Source organism: Neocloeon triangulifer, unplaced genomic scaffold (genome assembly GCF_031216515.1).
Source record: "Neocloeon triangulifer isolate White Clay Creek 2 clone unplaced genomic scaffold, ASM3121651v1 ptg000003l, whole genome shotgun sequence".
Classification (NCBI taxonomy): domain Eukaryota; kingdom Metazoa; phylum Arthropoda; class Insecta; order Ephemeroptera; family Baetidae; genus Neocloeon; species Neocloeon triangulifer.
In genome coordinates this window covers 5,154,112-5,176,341 of record NW_026775546.1, presented here as the reverse complement: position 1 = coordinate 5,176,341, position 22,230 = coordinate 5,154,112, and the positions used below count along the sequence as shown (strand labels likewise).

At 37.1% G+C, this 22,230-nt stretch overlaps 1 protein-coding gene across 1 annotated transcript in view; it reads left to right on the top strand.

Annotated features, from left to right (window-relative positions):
• The window catches only part of LOC132192876 (dopamine receptor 1-like), a 53,687-nt gene that overhangs the window by 13,617 nt on the left and 17,840 nt on the right, over positions 1-22,230 (top strand). Inside the window, exon 2 of the mRNA XM_059613064.1 lies at positions 18,881-18,995. The gene's annotated coding sequence lies outside the window, so the exon portion shown is untranslated. The remainder of the gene's footprint in view (positions 1-18,880; positions 18,996-22,230) is intronic.

Sequence of the window (22,230 nt, the reverse complement as noted above, 5' to 3'; positions counted from 1 at the left end):
TTAAATCACATCAAAGAAATGGTTACAGCGAATTGAAAGCTCTTCTGAAAGAGATGTGGGTGTTTACGGAATTTCCACTTTTTCCCTTCGACAACACATGCTCGGCACAAAGCACTTCTTTCCACCATCTCTTCGGTTTGAGAGGTGCGTTGGAGGCGCAAATTCAATATTTTACCCGAGCATACTCGAGTGTCCTCTTGGCGAGAGGAGGAACTTTTTCCTGCCTCTTGCTGATTTATTTCCAAGCTGCATCGGAGCAAAAACTAATTTGATCCAACTGAAATAGGATTACTTTCTACGAATTCAATCAGTCCACGCTAACTTTCATTTGTAAAAAAAGAGGAAAATCAAACAAAATTAAAAAACATTCAACAATGTCATAGAATTAAATATTTAGTAACCAAAAAATTTACAAAGCAATTTTTTTTTCCATTTTTCGTTTTCTAAGATACAAAAATTTCAATTATCTTCAATAATTAAAAATTGAAAATATGCTGACTGATATAATTATTCATGGAATTTCTCTGGCGGTATTATATAAATTAAATAGTTGATAAAACCAATAAGCTTTATGGTATTCATTTTGGCGCGTTAAATTGGCTAAAGTTAATATCGATCGGCAAAATGTCATCTGCATCCAAAAGCCGCCGGCGCTATTATTAATAAATTCTCAACATAAAACTGCCTATACAAGAGGCAATTTATTACATTTTCGGCCCAAGTGGCACTCGTGCGCGAACTGAAATGCGCACCCGTGTGACCTTTTCCTTCTGTGGTTATTCTAGTTTTTCTTCCGACATTAAAACGCATAAATCTCCACCAACAAAACAAAAATAATCGGAACGGATTATTTTCTAAATCACAAATTCCTTTGACGGCGAATTTATTTCGGTTAGATAAGTTTGGTCACACCTCTGCTTTGAATAAGGCATTTTCGATTCACGGCGCGGAATGATCGGATTAGGCGCGGCGCAGCGGTTAATGTATAAATAAAGCCCGCGTCTGCATTGAGAGTTTCTCGCACGTTTTATAATAAAGCGGCCGAGAGTCGATCGGTTTGATGCTCACGAGCGAGCGAGCAGCGTGAAAAACAGTCCTTTGATGGTCTGTAAACAAAAAGGGGCATGTGCACTTGAGCGTTCACAGCCTCTCTTCCCACTGCAAAAAAGCACCACACCAGGGCGTATCCACATTTAAAATTCGGCAAGTGCTTTCCCTGAAATTTACAAAAGCGTACCTGCTGTTTTTAAAATAAATTTTACAAATATTATGTTAATGTAATGCATAATACTTATATGGAATAAATATTCCGGCATTTGCTCCTCGGCAACATGAAACACGGCCCCGTCGCCTCAGCACGAATGCAATTCCGTTTGAACTTGCGGTGGTCTAATAAAAATCCAAAAATTATTTTATCAAAAACTTCTTTTAATGGGTTTTCATAGGTTCTGCTGCGTAATTTCATAAAAATCATATAGGAATATTAATTTTGATAAGAAGTTATATTTGGAAATTAAAAAGTTTATTTGAAAATTAAATTAATTAAAATTTTAAATCGTTTTTAAAAATTGTGTCTGATTCAAAACACCTAAGATAAATATGGATTTTTTACTGTGTTCTTTGTGCACAACCGGCAATTAATATGATAAGCGATATGCTGCAAGTATATTTTACCGCCGAACAAAATATTTCTAAATTCGCCCTCACAAAAATTAGAGCAAATTTTGACGTTGCTCAAATAGCAATCAAGTAATGTTTGACGTATTCTGTCGTGATGCGCGATTGTTGTTTGGGCTGTCACTGTTTATAAGCCGATTTTTTGAGCACATTGTTACGCGGCCACTGGTACGCCCAGAGGGTATAGTCTCGGACGGAAGGGCTCGGGGCGCAGTTAAATCTAATCCTGCGAGCCCGACCAAGTAGAGTTCGAAACCTGACTGGGCCGGTGATTTTCAAAACTTTTTGTAGATCAAATTACATTCAAAATCACGTTTACTTAATAAAAAAACTTGTATATTGCATAAAAAAAAAATTTTAAAATATAAAAATAAAATTCCGTAAGTGTTTTAGGACTCGATCTTCAAGGACTCACTATTTTTTTATTTATATTTTATTGTTGTTTTTAAAAGCTTTACGTAGGTCAAATTACATTCAAAATCACGTTTACTGAATAAAAAACTTGTATATTGCTTAAAAAAACATGATATTTAAAAAATAAAAATTAAATTCGGCAAGTGTTTTAGGACTTGTTCTTTAACGACACATTTTTTTAACGTTTATTTTATTGTGATAAATTAATAATATTTGAATATTTAATTTGGAAAAGGTGAAAGAAATGTATAAATAGTCAATAACATTTTGTTACAAACAGCATAAATTTAAATTAAACGAATTTTTGAATTATATTTAATAAGCTTTTCTGATCCACATTTCATGTTTAAATGCAACCACAAAAAATTTAACGTGATAAATTTTGTGTAATCTTTCTCTGGTGGATCATTATGTAAGGTAAAATCAAACCCATGCACTCGCATCCCAGCACATTCAGGGTTAAACAGCTTTTTCAGTATTTTGATAAGTGGCCCCGCTTATAAGACCCACACTTAAATTTGAAATATGCGTGGTACTTGAGTCAAAATGCAGGGGAGAAAGAGAGCGGAAAAGTTTTGCACGCCGCTCTCTCACGGTTTATCTGCTGGTCGTTTCCGCACCTGCTGCACGATTTTGTGTATAAATTCTCAACATTCGCGTGGGTTTATAGCGTGGAAAACGCAGCACGCGCCCATGCCAAGCGGCTATTTCCGCCTGAGATACTGAAGTGAAAATAAAACGCACAACACCTCGGTCGTTTTGGGTGAAGTTTTCCCACAGTAAAGAGGAATTTAAAACTTTTGCGGTTTGAGTGGCAGTTTAAAAGTGAGACATGACAAAATCCAAGAATTATCATAATAGAAGAAAATAAGATGTATCAAAGCAGATTAAATTCTACTTATTGTTAGTAAGAAACGGCACTTTTCTGGCAAGTCAAGAAAGTTTGAAAGTTCTGACGAGCAGGTTGCATAATTAAATAGGTTCATGGTCGATGAATTTTAAAACTTTTGAAAGTTTTTGTCTTACTCTCTGCTAATGAGTCTTGGTTTTACATATATAACATATAGAATCTTGACGTATTTTCTTCCGGAACGCTCAAAGACTTTGCTTTTAACAGAAACTTAACGTCTCTGGTAGAAGTTGCTGAAAATTACTTATTTGAACCCTGCCAATCTTCCTGGTCTTCGTAATATTAAATATATTTTATCTTTCAGTATTTTCAGTATAATTGGCAAACTAAACGACAGTGCCTCAATAAAATGAAAGGCACAGACTGATAAAACTATTCTAAGACCAACCTCCAAATCTGTAAGATAAGATAAAGGTATTGAATTTACTAGTTGCATATTTTAGGAGGCAGTTTTATTATACGAAACGTTCTCATCAAAAAATTATTTTAAAATTATTTAATTTATATTCACAGAAACTTCTTCTTCTCATGAGTATACTTCACGCATAAACAATTGGGAGCGCAAAACACAAAAACACTGTAACCGACAATAAAAATGAAAGGGAAGCAGACAACCAGCTGAAGAAAAAACGCCTACTAACAGCTATATTGATAGTAAAAACCGCCTAAATAAACCGGTAGCAACAAGCCAGTGCTTATGCAGTAGTTCCAGCCCAAAAAACGTAGTTGGAATATACTAGAAAACCTTTCATGGCCTAGAAAAAGGTTTTACAAAAGTTATCTATTTTATCGTCTAATTTTAATTACAAAATATCAAAAAAATTTTCAATCGCGCATGAAATTTAATTGCCAATTAATTAATAGTAGCAATTAATAGAGGTAAAATGTTTTCATCCATCACTTTTATGTGAAAAGCATGTTTGTGACTAAGTAAAATTAATTTTAAAAATCCCTTTAAGGATCGAGATTTCAAATCAGACACAATTCCGTCCGTTTCAGCTCGCAATTAAAATTATGTTGCTGCACGAATTAATCGATATGGAAATTTTGAATTGATGAGGCGGTGGATTCCGGGTCGGCGTTCGATTATGCCGTGAATTTGACACGTTGATTAAAAGGAGAGCTTCGTTGGATGGAAATTAATTCCGCGTGCCGCTGACAGCCCTGAGTCGTCGTCCCGCCGATCCCGCCGCGCGCTAATGGATTCTCCTACCCGCCAAGTTCATAAAATGAAAGGGTGAAAAAAAACTTTCGCGCCGAATTTCGCAAAAAAAAAGTGCTCACGATCCTTTTGGCGGTTTCATTTTCTGTCTGGAAAGGCTTTGGGGGAAAGAAATGTGAACACATAACGTTGGCATCTGCCGAGACTGAAGACAAACAATTTGTTGGAGCAGTGCTGCTTTTTATTGTTATACGTTGTGTGCCGCCGTTGGCTGGGCAAAAAATTGATATTGCGAGACTCGAAACGGAGATCCGATTATACACGTTGCCGGGAAGAAAACAGAAACGACGTCTTTTTGAATAAATAATGCAGCTGCGAGGCGCATTACGCAAATTCACCCCGGCCGATGCGTTATTTTTATTTTCCATCAGCCGAGATCGATTGACGTGCGAGCGGCAGTAGCGAGCGCCATGTAAATTATTTTTTGCAACAAAGTGGATTGAATAGAAACGGATACGACTCGCTTTGAAAGTTGTAGATGCTTGTTAGTTTCCTTTGCAAGTTGAAAATTGTCAACCCTGATATACAGGATGATGGATTGAATGAATGTCAATTTTCAAGAGCAAACTTTTAAAATGGAAATTTGTTCTGAAGCGTGATTTTTACTCATTCTCTTTATAGTGCTCTTAAAAATTGTAGCGATTTATTGATTTTTTATCATCTTTTAAATATTAAATATATGTATTATTAGGATTCAGTAATTTTACTACAGAGATTAAAATAGTTCAAATCAAGACTATGAAATTACATATAAATAAGATCATGCTTTTGATGACTTTCAAAGCTGGAAAATAAGATTAAGTTTCTTGTTTGATATTTTTTGGGATTTTTAAGCTGAATTTTTATCATTTATTTATTTCTATCTTCTAATTAAATCATGACTTTTTTAACTTCCAGATTCGATTTGTGAAGAGTCAACAGCGAAATAAATGCAAAAAAGTGCAAAATTAACTTGAAAAGCAAACGTGAAATTATTCTTCATTTCAAACTGAATGGCCAGTAAATAAATTTGCGATCAAATCTGGTTGCAGCCTTGATTGGTAATTTCGTAATAGCTAATTAATTAAGTCTGCTTTTCAATAAATTGTATTAAGATGGCTGCCAATATAAATGTTTATTAATTAATATGTAAATAACTGGGCGTTTTTCAAGTATTAAAGCTTTGAAATGTTTTTCCCGAATGACATGAAATTGATGTAATATTATTAGACGGCCTGTTGAAATTCCTTACATCAATGACGCGATTACTGCTTTCTTGGAATTAATTATCGGTTTACAGTAAGGCCTTTCACAAAATCATCCTCTAATCCAGATTAATTGTGTGCTACACTGATTTTATAATTAACAATCGACTCGCGATTATGAGGCAAAGGATCAGCAGCCTCTGCTTAATGAATTAATTACTTACCCATCCGGCTTACAGTAGCAACACAACAATGGCGCCCGCTTTCATTAGAGTAATTAAACTACGCTGCGCCTGCTTATCCAAACAATCGTTCAATACTGGACCTGATTAATCATATATTTTGCGAAAATTTGCTGATGATTTTTCATGTGTATTTATTTTAAATGTTCCCTGCACTAAAAGAATAAAATAATAAAATCTGGTAGAGTTTTAAAATGGTAAATATATTTTTTTGTAAGAGTCAATTCATGTAAATTAACTTCCTCTCTGCTCAACTTGATATGGAAATTTGAAGTGCGGAGATCATTGGAATATTATTCAATTCTCATATTTCGGCGAAATGGTACAGCCGTGGATTTTCAGGCCAGAAAGTTTCATCAGTAAAACACACACCCTCTCGCTGTTTTCGACGAGAGAGAAAATTTTCATTGTTTAAACAGCACAAAGGTGAAAGTTTGCTGTGTAAAACGCGCGGCGTCGCGTGTTTGCAAATCGTTTCGGAATAGTGAGAGGCAAAGCAGAGAGACTTGTGCTAAAACTTTGCGCACACACAAACACATTCGCGCCGCGCGACAAATAATATGCGATGCCAAATTGGCTGCTCTGTATTACGGACTGTTAATAATCGACGCTCAATAATAATTATGACGTGAACAACGCAGCTCGTATGTATATGTATGCATGAGCAGAGCAGTCGCTTAATTAATGGAGCTGCTGGCGCGTAACGCCATTTCGCCTGCTCTTTTCATATGCACAGGACCATGCGGAGGCGCGAGGGGGAAAGGCCGCCGGCTGATTAATTATCCCGCGTTTTATGCGGATGCAGGGATTTTTGATTGCCAGTTTGGGAAAAATCCATTTTTTACTGGTCCGGGGAAATAAGAGTCTTTTGTTTCAGTGGAAGGGAATCTCTAAAGCTTACATCAACTCGATTTATTATTATGGAAATTTTTTTCAGAATAGAGTGCAGAGTAAGTTAGCTTGAAGTCTTCCAGAGTCAATTGTATATTTGCATTAAATTAAGCACTTGCTCTATAAAAAAAGATACAAAAAATCTATTGGCAGAAGGATTCAATTTTTCAAAATTTTCACTAAAAGGAATTTTTTATAATAAATCAATTTTGATTAATTAATAAATAAAATATTTTTAACTCGATAAGGACACTTCATTTAATAATCAGTCGATATGATGAAAAAATATCTATTTTTCCGAAAATATTGAAATTTACTTGCAAAATAATTAACGTTGTAAATTTGTAAGCAATATCCTTATTTTGAAATAATATCATAAAGAAAATTAAAGATTATTTGGCAAATTCTTTTTTATTAAAATTTCATATTATCAGGTAATATAAAATTATATTACCTGATAATAAAGGACTGAATTTTCATGCCTGCTATAACTTTAGTGAGACCGTCAACTTTATATTGTTACGGAATTTCCTGACGAGAAATCCCTCCTGAGACTCTTGCAGGTGAAGAGGAAACTTGGTCCATTGAAATGCGTGCGCGAAACTTTTGTCTTCTCTCATAAATAAAGCCGCAAAACTGCATTTGAAATTCAAATCCGGAATTTTCCGCTGTCGGTCGATGGAGAATAAATCCTCCTCTCTTATTTCCGCCAGTTCGCCTATCTGATGTAGGAAAAAGCACCTCTACCGAGACCCGGATTAATTAAGCGAAGTGAAGGTCTTTAATTATACTTGGTCAAAGGCGTGTTTGTTCGGTTGTTGTACATGAAAGAGAATGTGAGAGAGAGAAACGACGGACCTTTCAGAGTGCCGGTTAATCAGATTTGCCCGGCGAAGTGAGAAAGAGATTCGCTCACTCTACACTCGCAGTGACGTGAGCAATGTTTTTTGTGCCATTTTAGGGTAATGGATATGATATGAAAAGCGTTGGAATTATATAAAAAAAATTACAACAAAAACGAGAAAATTTGTCTAGAATATGATGAAACAAAAGTTATTTCAAGAAATTAATTCATGTCAACTAACTATACTTCATATTTTCCATTTAAAAAATATTGTACAAAACATTAATAAAAGTTTTAAAGTGCAATAAACTGCAATAATATTAAATTCCAATGTAACATAGTTTGTGATTTTTTGAAAATACAAAGTGAAATTAAAAAAAACATTGTGTGGATAAATTTCAAAGGTTCTTGACGCCAAGGGTAACTTTGTAAGATCAATTCTAACATTTCCAACCGAAAAATAAATTTTTTTTCCTCAACAATTGCAATTAAAAATATATGTTTTTTTTTATAATAATTTAGGGCAACAAGAAAATATCTTCAGAAAAACAAATAGGCATAACAAAGAGTTCAGTGCAAAATGAAAAATGCAATAATATTCTTATGTTCAAACACGAGCTATGTAACAAGAACTATTCAAATAAGAATCCCGAGTAAAGAAATATAGTTATGCAGATTTTTTTTTTTTTTACAATTTTCTTTCCAACGCAAGGCAAGAATTTCAATTAATTCAAGCAACCTTTTCTCATAAAATTGAAAATGCACGTCAAGGAATGCGAGGTGAAAATTCTCCCTAACCGAATTCCAATGTCCTACGAGGGGTCGATTAAATTGCTCTGGCGGAGCTGCAAATTGAGCAGGGGATTAGTCCCGTAGGACGCTCACGGGAGCAGTTTGCTAATGAAACAAACGCTCCGGCAAGTGCCAAGCCCGGCCACTTCACCTCCAGGCCGAAATCAAAACGCAAACTTCGGCCGGCGCTTAGGAATTGAAATGCACCCCTGACGGGCGCTGCCAGGGCCGTAACAAACTTTCATTTCTAAACGTCAAAATACAAGTGGAGGCGGAATTAATGTCTAAACGCACATTCAAGACTCGAACTTTGAGTCCCGTTTCACATCTTGAAAATTTGAAATGAAAAATATTTAGTAGGAAACAGTTCAAAACAATAGAATAAAAAATACATAAAAATAATTATTCTATAATACATTAATTAAATAAATTCATTTAAATTATTTTCCCTTTTATTTGAAAGTTACCTTGAATTTTTATGAGGATTATATCAGGACAATGATGTTTAATAAAATTATCACTTCTGTTTTTTTCTCATTTATTATTGATGTTTATTTTTCAATTATTGTTGGAAAAATTAAATAATTGAATTTATTAATAATCCTGATTTCCATTCAAACAATTTACAGCAGCAACATTTTTGTTATTTTTCAAAACAACATTCTTTACAACGTTTTTATCCTCTTTTTATGACGCAAATGAAAAAATGAAAAAGGCTAAAGCTACAGAAGAGCTTTTTCCCTTTTTTTATCTCGTCCCTTGTGAATGACAGCGAGATGAGCGAGCGACTTTTTGTTGTGTGCCGCCGCAAACTACTATTTTATTTTTCATCCCCCGTCCGGTTTTTTGTTCCCACGCAATTAAAATCTCGTCGGCGATCGAGCGTGGCAACATTGGCAGACGCGGGATCACGTTTTCAACAGGGGCTCTAAATAGGCCAGCTAATTCCATCCGCTTTTTGTTTGCTCACCACCGCAAGAAACTGAGAGGAGTTTCTCGGGAGAACCCGCACGCTTCAGTTTGTATAGGAGGTAAAAACTTGTTGCCCAACAAATGTGATATAATGTTATGTATAAGCCAGGCCTGCACCAGTGGGCAGATATCAAAGCAGATATATATCAGCTTGAGAAGGAAACTTTAGAAAAGAAAAACGTTTCCTTCTGTTTCAAAGTTAATTTGCGCGCAAAAGAAGTTCATAACTAAATAGATTCTAACAATTGAATCACTTTTAATACAGAAAGTCGGTCAATGTTCAAAGGAACTTCATGATTAAAGGTTAAACTTTCTTGAAAGTCTCAAAACTCCCATCTTAAATGGTACTGCTTCCTTGAAGAGAGTCATTTTTTGAACCTCACAATGAGTCATGCTTTACTTAAGAAATTAATCCATTTGTTAGCCTTTTCTGTTGGATTCCTGAATTTTCTTGAATTCTTTATTAATAAATTAAAAATAAATAGTTTATTATAAAATAAACTTTAATTTGTTACTGGTAGATCTATCAAATTTATTGGCATATGTAGCCAAATATTTTGCAATTATTATTATTGTTGTTTATTTGTCCAAATTGTTACATCACATTGTTTACATACAGATTGTTGAAAACATTTATTTGTTATTATTATTGAAAAATAAATTTTTTTTTCAACAATTGTTTTTATTAGACTTAATTTAACTATGTCCTTAACTATGTAATTTTCAATGTTGCCAATGCTTAAACGTATCCATTTCCATTTGTAGCATTACAAATTTTTGTTTTTCTTTATCAAATTGATAAAAAAAAATTAAAAATTAAATAAAATAATCCATTGGTTGTAAGGAAAATATTAAATATTTGGAAGAAACGGCACCACCACTAGCAAGAATAGAATTTCGCTAATACTTCCAAGACAAAAAGAACACAGTGAGCCTCGGTTGACTCATAATTAGCTCTTTTTGTACAGAAGTAAAAAAAAACAATAGCTGGAAAGGCAAATTGAATTTGTGAGTAAAACGGCACCGCCACTAGCGATAATTTTGTTCAAATCAAGAGAAATATTCTGCCACAGCAAGTAACACAGTAACAACTTTTTAAAATTTTATTATCTATTCACAAAAAAAACTCTTTTTTTTTAGAATCTACAATAAAACGGCTTTGGATTTTGTTAAAAAAAAAAATAATAATATAAAATAAAATGCGAAAATAAAATCTTAAAAATTCGTTTTTCTCCAAAATAACAGAACATTTGGTGCTGTTTTTTAGGCGAACACAAACGTGGACACGTCGGTGAATATCAGCGCCGTACCAGGCGAGCTGCTTTTGTCTGAAAATTGCCACGTACGTGCCGTGCGCGCTGCTCGGCCGAGATAATGAATAATTTAATCCAGAGAGCAGAACGCAGAGCCCGTTGGCAGTAAATAATAATCGCGCCCGTTATTCAACCTACCTGACCCTCTCCGAGTACAGACTCTACACATGAGAGAGATAATTTAATCCTCGCCCGATAAGCAGAAAACGCGGTTTGTTTCAGATTAAGGGAAAATTTCGCATGCGTGATTTTCACATGAGTTCGATGCGAGACGGAATTTATTATAAATCTCATTTGGTTGTTGCTGCAGACCGCGTTGTTTGACATTCGGCAAAATATAAATTCGATTTGACACTTTTCCAATCGGCCAGACGAGGCAACGCGCGAGAAAGAAAATCCAAATGTCACCCGCGCATATATAAACAAACATGAAAAGGTCGTAAAAGTTTTGACAGGAACTCACCGACTTGCAGAGGGATACAAACATTGTTACGAATTGTTTGTGATGGGATTCTCTTGTGATTTTAAAATCTTCGGCTTTTCTACTAGAAACATGTGTGCAAAAGTTACTCTTTATTGATCTATTGGGTACAAACATTGTGTGGTAAAAACTGTCATTTGTAGATATAAATTTAACACTGGAATTTTACACCCACTTTAATCTTTATTTGAAAGCCACTAATTTAGGAATGTGTTTTTCTCTTATAGTTATTATGTGTCGTGACACTCGGCCACTGAGCGCCACGACAGAGAGATTTCTGCTTTCTTTCTCTCTGCCGTATTCCCTTAGACTCGGGGTCGCGGTAATTAATAAAAGCACGGGTGGTTACTTTTAAATGTAGGATTAAATCTATTGTAATTTAAACTGGCAAGTACAACTTGGCGATCGGAATAAACTGCGAGGCGCAATTAAAGTTAACTGGGATACAAATAATGGACAGAGCAATACCCCCCAATTATGAAGCGCGCGGCGCACACACGGGTGTGTTTTCCGGCCGGTGGCTCGCGAGCGTCTCCTCCTTCTCTTGCGGGCGGGTTGCTGCTGCTGCGTGCTGTCGTTCAGGGTTCCACCTTCAGGGCGCGAAAAGTAATTGCTCTGTGAGGGAACCCAAAAGGCGGCAATGGCACATTTAAAATTTAAACCTTTATTCAAAGGTTGTGGACAGTAGTTCCACAACAGTGCCCCGCTGAAAAAAACAGATGCGCCCTCGCATCTCTAAGCAAAATGGTTTAAATTTTAACTCGGAACAACATTTTTTTTCATTTACAAATTTTCCACTGAGTCCTGCTAGAACACAATTCTCTGGTGTACTGAGGGTGCTCAAGTTCATGGCAGGGCTGTGGACAGTTGAACAAGTATTTTAATTCAAACCAGCAAAATAACATGCACATTTTTAATTAATTTTTTTTTTTTTTTTTTTTACAACAAAAGAAACGTAACTTTTGTTTATACTGCTACCGTGGCGGTGCTCGGGGCACCTGGTACTGCATGGGCGGCTGGCGGCCTCTCTGGTGGAGTTCTCCAGTTCTCCGAACTGATAAGGCGCCTTTTGCTCTGGTCGGCGCAAGGGGCTGGCTGGCTACTCCGGGGCGGACTGGTCTGCCCCGCTGAAGTTTCCTGCCAAGGCTGCCCCGCTGAAGACGTCAGCCTGGGCTCCGTGTTTTCAAGGCTGGAGCGCCAGTTTGATGATTTGATAGGCGGCGATACAGGACGTTTTCTTCTTCGAGTCCTGCGTGGTGGCGCCGCGCATTCTGTTCTCCGAGGGACGCACTCGAGTGTGTGCGCGCCTCCTGATTGAGGGAAGGCGCCGGCTCGCGCCGGGCTTCCTGGTACTCGACCAACGGACACGAGGACCGACTGGGCGACTGACCGGACGGTGTCCAGCTGGCCACCTGTCTTTGCCGCAGCGTGCGCATCGGGTTCTTTCCCGCCTTCTCCCTTCTGACGGACAGCAAAGGGCTCTCTGCTGACCTGGTCCTTGGGCTTCATTTCGGGTTCAAAGGTGGCTGTGGGCTGAAACTGACCAACATTAGTCTCCAAAACAACACCACCCCATTGGAATGCAAGCACTCCATCCCTGAATCCAAAATGAGCATCTGTCCCAATTAAGAAATCTAGTCCCAACTGACATTGAGCAGAATTTTCTGCTTCGACTACGAGGAATTTCAAATTCAGATTTTCACCCAAGACTTTAAATTCCGACTGACAAAAGCCAATTAGAGGAAAGTTGATATGATTAATCTGAAGGCTTTGAGGCAGGCTGAAATGGACGCGCAAATTCAGAATTTTTGCAACGTCGGCAGAAATGAAGGAAATGGGTGAATTGAAATTCACTGAGAATGGAACTTGAAATTTTTGAAATTGAACCCAAAGAATTCCTCCAGGGCAGGCGGAAGGTCGGCTCGGAGTGGAAGACTGACTGGAGCAGTCGCCACTAGTTTCGCCTCCCTGCGTCGGAGATGTGTCCAGTTGGCCCCCGAGGTCGACCTGGGAGGTGATCACGAGCGGTTGACCTTGACCTAGGGTGCCGGTGGTCGTGTCTGGTTCTGCTTCTGTCTGCGGAAGGCTGTTTTTCTGGTACTTTTGCAGTTCGTTCTCAATGTCGGCCAGCGTGGCGAAAGGGCTGATGGTGTCGATGACCTTCTCGGCTTGACCTGAGCACCTGGATTTCGCAATGCTGACCAAATGTGTCTCGTTCAGCGCCGGGTCGAGGTGGCGCAAACGTCTGATGCTTCCAATAAATTCTTCGGCGTTGCGGCGCTCGTCGGTGCCGTCGAACTCGTCGATGACCTGCGCGAGGCGCGCGACCTGATCGCTGTCGAACGTCGTGCGCGCCTTTTCTGCTGTGCTGCTGCAGGCCACTGATGGCGTTGGAGAAGGCGCCCTGCTTGGCGCGCAACTCGATCTCACCCAAGGTGCGGGCGAGGGCACATGTGCTGTTAGGCAACCCGCCACGTCTGTATGTGTGACGGCATTGCCTACATTCAGGAGGGAGGTGTTGCCGAACTCGATGCTGCTCAGCTCGTTCTCGAGTGACGACTTTTCTGCTGCTCGGCGCGGCGGGCGCGCGCGAGCGTTCTGTGGACCGTCAATAGTGAGGTCAAGTCCCGTTTGGAACAGAAAATCGACCAAAGTCCCTTCAGAAGGCATCTTTTATTTTTATTTTCTAAGTCGGCCCTAGTTTTGGAATGCTCAATTCCCGCGTTTATCCCAATTCGCGTGTACGTGCTGCGAGAGTAGGGGCGCCCCCGTGGACAACCAGGCAGGCAGCGTATATACCTGATAGCTGCACTGCTGGCCAGTGACAAAAGAAGGAATTTACCCTCCGGCGCTCTCGCTTCCTGTGCTAGCAAACGCACTCACGCTTTCTCTTTTTCTGGCAAAACAACAATATGGCTTCCAAAAAGCCCCCAAATAAAATGAGCTATTCCAACTTTTACACGCGCCTAATCAAATTACACGTGATTTTCCTGGCACAACTTAAAAACCCAATTTTTCCCAAAATTCAGATGCTCAAACGGAATCAGAGAAGGAATACTTTACCGCAAATCCAAGGGAAGCTGCAGTTCTAGTTCCCATGTGGCCAAATTTTCCGGAGCTTTTCTGCGATGATTCGGACCAAAGGTAGTCGGATGACTACCCCACACCTGACACCAATTCTGTCGTGACACTCGGCCACTGAGCACCACGACAGAGAGATTTCTGCTTTCTTTCTCTCTGCCGTATTCCCTTAGACTCGGGGTCGCGGTAATTAATAAAAGCACGGGTGGTTACTTTTAAATGTAGGATTAAATCTATTGTAATTTAAACTGGCAAGTACAACTTGGCGATCGGAATAAACTGCGAGGCGCAATTAAAGTTAACTGGGATACAAATAATGGACAGAGCAATACCCCCCAATTATGAAGCGCGCGGCGCACACACGGGTGTGTTTTCCGGCCGGTGGCTCGCGAGCGTCTCCTCCTTCTCTTGCGGGCGGGTTGCTGCTGCTGCGTGCTGTCGTTCAGGGTTCCACCTTCAGGGCGCGAAAAGTAATTGCTCTGTGAGGGAACCCAAAAGGCGGCAATGGCACATTTAAAATTTAAACCTTTATTCAAAGGTTGTGGACAGTAGTTCCACAACATTATGTATAAATAAAAATGCTTTGAAAAAAAAAGATAGTCAGAAATGTTCACAACATTACACTAAAATAAACTAAATTTGCAAGGAAAACTTGTTTCCGGGCTGATTGATTAAAATTTGGAGGGTAAAAATGATGAAATGAGTGACTTTGATCAATGAAAATGTAATTTGCTTCGACACATCTGCAATTTAATTTGATTTAATTAAAATTGACGTTTTACGAATTAGATACGGATCATGAATTTATTGTCTGATTTAAATATTGATTTAAAAATATTTTATCCGTAAAAATTCAATTTCTAATAAGACGAAATCAAATTAGAGATTCCATTCATTCCTACTTTTCCTTCGCATACTTCAGGTAAAAAATTAGTTAAAGCTCTGAAAATTATCTAGACAGTGTAGCAATAAAACTGTTGGAGCCAAAACCATGGAATATTCTGTCTGAAAAAAATGTAGCCGCAACATGAAGTGTGCAGAATTGTCCACATCATGATGTTTAGCGCGTTTTTTGCGCTTGGTTGTAATTAGGGGCCAAGCGGCACCTGCTGCCCAGCCTCGTTTAATGGTCTCGGCAGCACACCTGCGACCAACGAGTACCAAAATTCCATTTTAAATATGCAGATCAGGGTGGTGAGGAAGGGTTCATTTTTATTTTTCCACAAACCGCACGCACAAAAGATGCAAAAATTATAAAAAAAAAATTAATAAAAAATAGTGGAATATTTTTACATTGAATTTAAATCAGCAATTAAAAGCTGCTTTCAGAAAGAAAATTATTTAATAATATTTTACCACAATATGGTGGAACAATGATAAATAATTTTCTTAGTGACCATATCAAAAGGATCGATTTGAAACAATTTGTATTATTTTGGTAAATTTGGGCAATTTTTAACAATTCATTTATATTGATACAAAAAAATATCCATTAAAATTTCCAATATTTTAAATTTATTTTTATTGCTAAAAATTTAAAATCATTGAAATCAAAAGAAATCTTGAAAATTATAAAAAATAAGTAAAATTTAAGCTTCCCCATAAAAATTGGCAATTTAAGTACAATTGGAGGAGTGACTTCGTAAATGATCACAAAGAGAGAATTTCCAATGTAAAGATATACACATTCTATTTTCAGTTCACTTTATCAAAGGAAGTAGGAAAATTGCTTGCGATGGCAAATTTGCACATTTTCCCGCAAACAACGTGCCTCGCAAGGCACGACCTCGTCAATTTCCAATTACCATTTGCCAGTTCTGTCTCTTGCAAAAGAGAGCCGGTTGGAAGAATGGTGACAGATGGAGGGCTTGTCGGCTGTGGCAGTGCACGAGTCGGTGTCACATGCGTCGCACCTGCCGCCGTAATAAGTCACTCTCTCTCGTCATCAGCAGCGATAATTAATCGTCGCCGCGACGGAAGCGATTCGCAATTCCAATTTCGCCGCGTGCAATCGAGTTATGCAAATTGGACTGCTGCTTTTTGATCTTTCCCAGCATCCGTGATTTGCATATCCACACATGATTTTGCATAATTTCAAATAATTTCCAAACCAACGGATTCGCAACTCTCCGGAGCTGTGATTAATTAATTTATTTTTCCATGAATTTCATGTGCAAAGTTATTCCTTGAATGGCACTCCATTGTTTTCCTGCTCATCAGCCATTGATTTTCTGTTGCCTTTGCCTCGCAATGCAACCGAGTGGAAAGCGAAGCTGCTCTTCTGTGTGACCTGCTTGCATATATGTGGGCTTAGAGTCGCGGCTGTGGAGCGGGAAAACACAACACTGCTGCAGCCGATAATTAATCTGTCATCGACTGAGCAAAAAACTGCCAGGGAACGTGACTTTGTCAGCGGACGTAATGGGTAATTGCTTTCGTTACCCGACATTTTCTGCAATGGCGCGCGCGTGTATTGTAAATTGAATCAAATCATTAAAATATATAAACTCGCTTTGAAAAGGAAACGAAGTAAAAAGGAAGCCTCTGATAGAAATTAAATTTAATTGGAGAAATACGGACGATAATTAAAAAGGATTCTCATTGAATAATACTAAGTCATTAATTAAATTCCACTTTGCACGCAATGCATAATATTTTATTCATATGATTCCAGTAAAATTTTGCCTTAGAAACTCCATCTAATCAAAAAAATCAATAGACTATTTATCTGCTAACAATTCCATGAAAGATGAGGGAAACAAGTTTTTGCTTGAACAACTTAATTGATACAAAACAGCTCAAAAACTCAATGAGGCTTAAATTTATAGTTTCCCTTTCAATATTTATACTGAGGGTACAACTTTTCATTTCAACAAATCATTTTTAATTAAAATCAAATTTTTCACTTGCTTTATTTTCTCCTTGACACAGCTATTTAAAACTATAATAAAAATCGGCCCAGAATAATACGGGAGGAGTATTTTTCTATATGCTGAAGTTCAAATCTATAATCTTTGAATTAATCAGAAGAGGGTAAAACTAAATCTTGGCAATAAATTTCAGCCCCAGCACTAGATAGATATTTTTTTTTTAACTAAATTTGGCTTTTGTTTTATAAGGATCCACATTCAAATTGTGAGAGAGAAAATATGCAAGCTGAAAAAGTTATATGGATAAAAATATTATAATATAATTTCAAATAAACTTGAGCTACTATTTTTCAGTTGTCTTGTCCTAATTATTTCGTTTTTTAAATTTAATAATCTAATCTCAGGAGTGCATTGATTTTAAACTATGTATTTAACTTTGCGATTCTAAAAAGAAAACAGGAAAATTTCGAGTCAAAGGTGGAAAGAGGACATAGGAAACGGTAGAAAACAAATTTTGCTCTTTATTGAAATTTGGATCCGAAGCAAATCTCCGCTTTTGCAGCTCAAAAGAACGTTTTGAAATTCTCTTGATTGCTCAGAATTTCCACAAAAGCGTTCAGCGCGAGAGGATTCCAATTTTGCCATTTTCTGATGGAAACAGTTGTTGATATAAAAGGAATCCAATGAAAGGCTGTATAGTTAAGCCTCCGTCGCTTTGAGTCGGTTAATGAGAGCCGCGCTGCGCGTTCTGCTTACAAGCAAAAGCAGATCAATGCATGGGGAAAGAGGCAAAGAAAGCGATAGGCACGTTCGCCTTCGTGATTCTGCATCAGAATCTCTCGTTGCTCCGACGAAGAGTTACATTAAACTGCTCCTCAACTCGACGTTTATTCGTATTTGCCGACACACAGAGACTTGCTCAAGACTCGCAATCGATTCGCCGCCGTGGAGCTGTTTTTGCCGCTTTCGATACAAACCGGCGTTTTCGTCTCTCCAGATAAATTTTGATCAATCGCCTTTCGCCCGAGACGGGAGTAATGGGATCTGCGAGAGAGCAAGAGGAAAAACGACCCCGTCCTTTTTGCAGCAGATATAAACGGTGCTGAAATTTTCCCTTCGAAAATCGTTTCTCGCCGAGCCAAGCGGTGTCCGTTTACGACTTGGCACGTTCGGTAACCACACTATGCAGGAAAGGAACTTCAGATAAATTTCTCTGCGGAAGAGCTTAGATGGGGTGAATTATTTAATTCCCAAAATAAATTTAGGTTTTTTTTTAATTTTCATATTTTAATAACTGACGAGAGATTCGCAATAAGCAAAACTCATGCCTTGTTCTCAAAATCTGATATTTCCAAGTTAGAAACTGAAAGTTTATCTGATTTGCAATTTTTTTTTGTACATAAAAGCAACTTTTTGGAGTAAATTAAAATAATAAAATCTATGAATTAATATTTTTATTACCAATAAGGAAAAAATACCAAAATCTCGCTCTTTTGATCTTTATTGGTAATTGTTTATTCAAAATAAAGCAATGATTGTGTTGAATAAAAAATTTTTAATTGAATTTAAAATGAAAGTCCAAAGATATACATATATCTTGAACAATAAAACAATGATTCAATGATCGTCAACAATTTTCTTGATATATTTTTCATATTTTTTAATATAAGCTTATTTGCAAAACAATTAGTATTTTAGTATTTAGTATTTTTAATGTAATATGTTGAGCTAGATTAAGTGAGAAAAAATAAATATCGTCTCTAAAACCAATAGAAAGTTTTAACTCTTAAAATTTCATGAAAATATAAATATAATTATATATTTTTATCAGATCAAAAGCCTATTTCCATTTTATATTAAAAAAATCATCTAATCATCCTTAAGGGCCCATTGAAGAACACCAATATATTTCAAGTTTCTGCTCCCCCGCGTTTTTGTATCTTTATATTATACGTTTTTCTTCAAATTTGCATTTTTATTGTTGCAGGCTGCTGGAGGGCGGAGGTGTGAGATATGAAGTCTGGCCAACAGTTCGTTGATTGTCGCTGCCGAGAGAGCCACTTTTAGTCGTCGGTTTGCTGCAGCCTTTGCCAACCCTCAAGGTGAGGAGAGTTTTTCCTTTCCTGGCGCCCCTTTAAACATCACGGGATGAAAACACGCGATAATCGAGTTGCACGTCAAATTCGACGAGAAAATAAATTCAATTTGCCGTGCCGCAGACGAGAGACGTCAGCGACTTTAAGGCTTTGAGCAAATTCACGTTGATTCGCACCCGTCGCAGAGAAATAAAAAGCGAGCAGAGTTGAGAAGAGAAATTCGAGCGACTCCGTTTGATTAGGCGACTTTTTTCTAAAGAATGACAAGCCCTGCGAAAATTGCCACAGAGTTCAGACTTTTTCCATTAGGTTTATTAGTTCTTGAAATTTTATGACGTTTAGTGAAAAGATGAAAACTTCTCAAAAAATTCTTTTCCACCCACCTTTTTTTGCTTTATTTAAAGAAATTGCTCTAAAACTGAAAGAAATTCGCTCTCTCTTTAGATTTTAGAGAAAAAGAATCAAGCGCATAAACCATAAGCCTCTTGCTAGATTCGTATTTTCCTTGTTCCTTTGCCGTGGAAAACGTAGCTCGCATCCATTCATTATTCATCAGCTAATCTTTTAAGAAATACTCGGCAGAGAAAAATAATGTTTCCAAGTCGCTGCCACAGCAGCAGCTCATAAATTTTTATCATTTCGATTATAGGACAGAAGTTGGAATAAAGCATAGGTTGGCCAAAGTTATACGGCTCAACAGTTTAAAAATTCTTTAAAACTTTATTAACCCGGGGGGTTGAAATAAATTACACTGCAATAATTGAATTAGTTTATCCACATGGCCAATTAAATACTTAATTTTAAACAGAACAATTAGCTAAAGTGCTTTCGGTTAATTTTTATGCCATTGCGGCGTTCTCCGAAATTTCCATCCTCGTAGGGATCTCGTATTATTGCTCCATAGCCTGTTGCCGCCCTTCATTTTAATATTTCTGTTCGCTCTCTTGCTCGCTCGGCACGCGCGCAAAATTGTGTTATTTATAATTCATGCGCGCTGGACAAAAAAGCGGGAGGAAAAGGAAAGGGTGCGCTCTCTACTCTCCAGACGTAAATTTCACGTCGGCCAAAAACATGCAAATATACAGGCCGGAGAGAAGACGGGGCTGTTTGTTTTTTAATTAGGGTGTTGCGCCAGGAAGAGGAAATGGACGTTGGGAAATTTTGTAAAATAATCAGGAAACATCAAAAGATTAGAGAACAAGTGCCCGTGATAGGAAGTTAAAAATATAAATTTTACTCGAAATAACAAAAGACTGGAATAATGAAATGGAAATAAAAAACATCATTGTTTGGGTGCCCCAATTTTTATAAACGTGATGAATGATGAACGTGCCACAGAAAAAAAAATCAAAATTTTAACTAAAAAAGGGTGAATTTTTCCATTTAAAATATTTTGTAATTTAAATTACATTTTGGAGGTTTCCTATGCTTTTTAAATATTTTTAAAACGTTGTTTCTTTTTGAGTAAATATTGACAATAGAACAATCAATGTATTGACAAATACTGGATTTTATCCTGTCTGTATACCAGCTACTTTGTAATTATCAATAAATTGATTAACCGCAAACCAAAATGTTCATTTCAAAGGTTTGCCGCACGAGTGGAATATAAAGAAATATTTTCACGACCTTTTGGTGCTGCAGGGAATAATGGATTTGCGCAGTCTGTGTGCGTCGACAATGGTCCTGGGCAGATGAGGCCGCTGATTAGCACTTGCTTGGCTTCCCTTTCTACCCGCTGCTCTCTAATTATCTTTATCGTTACTTCCGCTTCGGGGGAGGCGGTCGAATATATAAATTTTGATCTTCTTGATAAAGAGAGAGAGACGCAATTTCTTCAAAGGGATCTAACGTATACTTTTCCGGAAAGTCTCAGTTTTTCCAAAAACCTGCACACGTGGTACATGAAAAAACGAGCCCGGCGTCTTGCGAATCGATGGGCAAATTGATTCCAGCCATAATAGGGGTGGGGGTGTTCAAAGAGGATTTGCCGTAATGGGGAAAAATAAATCCAGAAATTGGACGTAGTTCGAAAGAGCGGCCTCTCAAAGAGCAAATGGCTTTCACGCGCCAGAGAAAACAGCCGGCGGACGGGAAAGTGCGAATGAAGAAGAAGCTATAGTGGACGAAAAGCCTAATGAAAAGGCAATAGGCGCTCTTCGTCGTTGCCCAGAGTGTTTTCCAACGCTCTTCTCTGTCCATACTAAACTGATCGACATCAAACTGCCTCAAGCGAGCAGTTGTAACACTCTATTCTTGGTTATCACGTTGGATTCAATTACCAACTCGTGTTCAAAGTTGGGAGGTTGTTTTAACACAATTTTAAATTGATGCAATTATATTTATAGCCAGTTCAATATTATTTTTGCATTACTTGCTCATTTTATTTCAAAACGAAAACTATTTACAATAAAATTGAGTGAGCACAATTTATTTTGATGCTCAATTGCAATATTTATACATATTAAAAATAATTTGATTCAAATAATTGTGAGTGCAAATAAATGCTGGTTATTTTTTAAAAATTTATTTTCATTCGCTCTTCATAATAAAAACATTTGAAATTGTTTAAAATATGATAATATGATTCAAGGCTGCATGGTGCATTGTAACAATGAAACCTGCTTTTTAAGCTTTATTCTTGGATAAAAGTGAATTTGTAACCAATCAGATCACTAGGACACAATTAAAAATTGCTGTGATTGTTGCGATACTTGAATGCTGGTATGATTAAAGAATTCAAGTCTTCACAACTATGATGGTTTGTTGTCGTATAAGTATCAAAAGTAGCTCATATTGTTGTTATGACTTGATATGATTATGCTAATAAAGATTCATAAAAAAGGAAAACAACAATTGATCTGTTCTGTTTCAGTTTTAACTTTAAATTTGTCTGTTGAATACAGAATTAAAATTTAAAGAAATGACATTTTTTATGAAAAGTTCAAGGCTTAGCCTCAATGAAAAGATAAAGGAAAGCTGACACCAAAAGAGGTTTAGAATAACGAAAATATTATATTTCTTTTCAATTTTTTTTTTCAATAATTGTATAAGCTACTTCAGTTTGTGGAAATCGTATATTATAAATATAAATAAGTGAAAAGCCATTTTGTGGAAGACCAACTGAAAATTTGGTACAGTCAGATAATTAAATAAAAGATGAAGTGCATCCAAGCTTTAAGCTTTAACTTTGTAAAATTGCTTAAGCAACCGCGTGCTTTATTTAATATTCAACTACTTC